Genomic DNA, 4,630 nt, shown 5'->3' on the forward strand with positions numbered 1-4,630 from the left:
TTTCTCTCTCTTTCTCCTCTAGACCTGCACACTGACGCAAGCAAACCAGAGATGACGGTCACTGCTTATTCCTCACCATATTATTCATGTCACATAATTCCAGTGTCTACCTCTCTGTCCTCTCTGTCCATCAGAATAACACAGAGCCTCCCCAAGCATCACACACTGGCATTTACATGGGCCCCTGCTCCCAGCACAGAGCTGCACTATCAGGCAAGCAGCAGCATCACAGATCAAATGTAAGGGGGCTATCAGCCTGGATAGCCCACAGCCATCCAAGAAAATCAATTAGCCCCCAACATTACAGCACACAAATTCTAACAGTTAGTAGAATTAAAGCATGAGCAATTAAACAGCCTAGTCATTAACAGGACCTATTAAGACATTTACCAGGCTATGTATGAAAATCCTTGGCAGAGTAACGCAATCCAATTGCATTCCCCATCGTCTGTCTCTCCCCACCAGCCTCTCTGATCCACACAGCGACGCTTAGCAGAGCAGGGATGCGGGTAATACTCACTCAGTCCGCCGCCAAAGAATTAGGGAACGACCGAGAAAACACTTTAGAGGCTGACTGTCGACATGTCGTTCACATTCAGCCGCACTCTTCTACCTCTCTCTCTCTCTCTCTCTCTCTCTCTCTTCTCTCCTGTAGCGGATCCGGCGGATGGAAGGGGGGGGGGGGGGGGGGGCCGTGATAAGACTGCAATGAGGTGGAGGATAAAAACCGGAGAGAGAGTGAAAGAGAAATAAAAACGATTGGCTTTAGGATCATCCGCTTCTCAGCTGTGCAACCCGTGGGACTGCGGCACTGTCCGCTGGACAGGCGTGCAATGCGCGAGTTGTAGTCTGCGTAAGATGGAAATCCTCTCTTCATCTTAACACAACTGGGTAATTCATAGAGGAGAAATGGGGTGTGGGGGGGGGGGGACCGAGGTACCGGAATTAATCATGCAATAAGGCGGTGCGAAACTGCTAGTTTGTATGAGGTATAAAGCGCGCAGGGTGGGTTCCTCCTCACCAGAGGAACAAGTTCAGTTCTTCATAATAAACAGATTACAGAAGACACAACAGAGTCACAGACAATGGGCTCTATAAACTTTCTCCTCACGTTGCCCGCGTGTGCAGTCTGGTAAAAAAAAAAAAAAAAATACCCCGACTGTTCAGCTATACCGACAATAATTTATAATCTCATTAGTTTATTCATCTCTCCTCTTGCCCTTAAGCACCAACGGATTTCGTGAAACCTGTGTGTGTTACCATGGCGACTCGTGCCAGCTGGCTTCGTCGCTCACATACACACGCGCGCGCGCGAGCACGCCCTTAGCATCACTCGGGAAAACTGTGGTGACTTTTATGAGGGGAACAGCGGAGATTACAGGGAGGCCCGTGCGTCTGCGCGGCCTACATTAAAACATCTGTCTGGCCAAATGGAGGCGGTGGGCGCAACAGATGCCGCAGAGATTGAGCGCAATGAAGCCCCCCCCCCCCACCAACACTGAATTTAGCGTCCTACACCGGCCAACCACAGCCTGATAGGTGGCTGCTGCTCAATCAATAGGCTACTGCCGCTAAGTGGCAGGTACAGGCCCTTTGTGAAGCCTGAGGACCCCAGTAGACCACTGGCAGAGTCTCCATTAAGGACACCATGGTGCTGAAAACAAGCATTCAAAAGCGTTCAAATATCAGTCAGCCGGTTTCATGGCTATAGGAAAAGATTTAATAACAACATGTCTTCCACATTACTGAGCTGAAAGTTCAAATTTCAGTTCAATTTCACATTGATTTCAGCGTGCATTAAGGTGAATCACCCTGAGGAAATGGAGAGGGGCACCTCCGCCTCACACAAACTCTCTCCTTCCTCTCTCTCTCCCCATACCTCTCCCTGCAGCAGTGGAGGGGAAAGCTCTCCCTGGAGATTCCTATCTGAAACAGTAACAGAGACGGTTCCAGTAATATCAGGAAGATGTAGATGATGGTTATAGATTTCGGGCCTCTCAGGTGCATTAGGCTGTATTACAGCTTCCCCACAAGGCTGCTTAATGCTCACTTGCAATGGAAACAAGCTGGAAGATGCCAGGCATGTATGCAGAGTCACAATACACACATGCATTTGTGGAGATTTGCTTACAGACAATTGCACACATTTAAGTCCCAGTTAACATGCACGGTTGCAGCTGATGTATAAGGTTTTTGTACGGAGATATTATTTCCAGCTCTGTGATTGATGATGCCAGATCTATGGCAGGGGTAATATGATCCCAGACCTGAGGCTATGTTTTCTAACTCCGAGTGTAACCATGCCCAAAACGGAGAATCTAGGAGAAAAAACACTCACTTTTCCTCTCTGTAGTGTTGTCGTTGAACCGTGGAGGCTCCCTAAATTAAGAAAACAAACCGAGAGGAACTGAGAGAAGATGGTTATCAGGCACCATCAGATACCTGTGTGTCTGTTCTCTAGGGGCAGGAGCCGCTCTGAGCACATAAAGCACTTTTTTGGAGCGTTGACGGCGCCTCCAAAGTAGGGGATCTATTTATACTGGCCTAGTGCTGCTGCGGAGCTGTCCAGTGCTGAAATGGATAGGGATTCATGCTGTTTCACTTCAGCCACTTCTCCTTTCTTCCTCCTCCGCTTTCTCCTTCTCCAAAGCCTTTTTATTTCTCTTATTTGAATTATTTCTGTCATATCATACTTAGATTCCTTCTATTTCACTCCCCTTTCTTCCTTTCCCCACTCCCTTCTCTCTTCCTCTCGTCCCTCTTTACTTTCTTACTTTGATTCTCCTGTGGGCTCTTGTCAATTCAGACTGGTTTACACACCATTCTCTCTTTGATTTCTTCCCTTTTGTTTTCCGCCCCCCGCTCACTCCTTCTTCTCTTCCACTGTGGGCATATTGCAGGAAGTGGTCATGCCATTTTGCAGCGCTCTGCAATTATACTTTTGTTTCCAAGACATCCATCAGGACTGACTTGCATGCACGATTGCACACACACTCAAGACTTGAGGACAAGCAGACACACTGACAAGAGTAAGAACGTAGTTTTTTTCCTCTACTCTGCCAATCCATGGGTCAGAAAATCTCCTTAAAGCTACACTTTGTTCACATACTGTTGCGCTGCCCCTTAACATGTGTTTGGGTTTCTTTGGGGTGTACAGTGCCCCCAGTCTATAGTCACTCAGTGGGATGAGGCAATCAGAGAGGCAGGCAATGACATCCTGCAATCTGTGGGAAATGAGTGGAAAGCAAGTGGAAGAGAGCCCAGAAGAGAGGGAGGGAAGGATGAAAAGAAAAATAAGAGGCCAGTTGTGGGAGAGAGTGAAAGGAAGACAATGAGCAGTGGGAATTTGGGGGTTTGTGAGGGCTGGCTAACATGTGTGGTGAAGGGAGAGGGAGAGAGGAAAGGGGAGAGAGGCCAACAGATAGAGGGGCTACATATGGGGGAGGAGGGGGGGATAGCCAGGAGGGCAGGTGGTTCTGTCATTAGCTCCTGATGAAAGCAGAGGGCAACTCTAGAGGACTCACCTCTGATTCACACAGTAGTACTGCAGGCAAGGACAAGCCTCTCGGGAGACATCAAACACACACACACACACACACATACACACACACACGCACAGACATGCACACACACACATACAAGCACATATGCTAGAAAAACAGTAGTGATTCACAGGATTACCCACAAGCTCATGAACACACACAAAAACACACACACTAGGCACATAACACCCCCTCCCAATTTAGCATAACTACACACAAGCTACACCGTGACTCACAAGAACATGCCAACTCCTACACACACATGCCACATACAGACAGCCATGCAAAACACACACACACACACACACATATCGTTGAACTAATTAATCAAATCTCCTGTTTTAATGAGGATTCAAATCAGTTGCTGTGGGAACCTTGCCCCCTTGGAATCTTAAGGTAAAGACTTGCTGCTGCGCCTCCTATGTCTCTCCCAGGAAGCTGACGGAGGGGGACAAATTCATAATACCTACAATGATTCAGCTGGCTGCATTCGACATTACGGTTTCACAAAGAAACATTTTTCTGGGGAGGCCCGAGGTGCCCAATCTGGACAAGCATTTGGGTTCAGTCATAGAGAGAGGCACGAAAGTGGAAAAAAATATGGAATTGTGACGGCTCATATCCCAGCCACGCTAATGCAATGCACCTTACCATGAAAAGGCCATATGTGTTGGCATTAAAGGGGAGGTTCAAAGTTTGCAGGGGCCTGTCCAATCGATCAAGTAACACAGGCCTGCCATTCTGCTCTGAACGTGTACACGTGGTGAGGCATGTAAAGGCACTTTCACACAGTTCTAATAGGCTGCTTATCTTTTCTATTACCTTAGCCTTGCAATTTCATCCAAGCTATGGCTCTGTACTCACACCAGGGCTGCTGCAGTATGCCTGGTGCAAGAACTTTCTTTTGGAAACACCATTCGTCTGTTGCATCTCATGTTGCTTAAATTGCCTCTGGAGTACTCCACAACTTCCATTCTTCGCGTCTTCGTCCCTCCCACCGAGGAGGGGCGGGAGAGACGCGAGGAAATCATGCAAGGAGAGAGGCAACGAGCAAATGTGTTTTAGAGGGATGAGACAATCTTTCCTCT

At 47.9% G+C, this 4,630-nt stretch overlaps 1 protein-coding gene across 2 annotated transcripts in view; it reads right to left on the reverse strand.

Moving 5' to 3' along the window:
* Positions 1-1,106, reverse strand: part of LOC116670293 (SLIT and NTRK-like protein 3) — a 16,413-nt gene extending 15,307 nt beyond the window's left edge. Inside the window, exon 1 of one of the 2 annotated variants that reach the window (XM_032500751.1) lies at positions 521-1,106. The gene's annotated coding sequence lies outside the window, so the exon portion shown is untranslated. Of the gene's footprint in view, positions 1-390 lie in introns of both variants that reach the window. The other variant, XM_032500750.1, reaches the window with a different exon arrangement.
* Positions 1,107-4,630: the final 3,524 nt, after the last annotated feature.

The sequence above is a fragment of the Etheostoma spectabile genome, chromosome 20, assembly GCF_008692095.1.
Source record: "Etheostoma spectabile isolate EspeVRDwgs_2016 chromosome 20, UIUC_Espe_1.0, whole genome shotgun sequence".
Taxonomy (NCBI): Eukaryota; Metazoa; Chordata; class Actinopteri; order Perciformes; family Percidae; genus Etheostoma; species Etheostoma spectabile.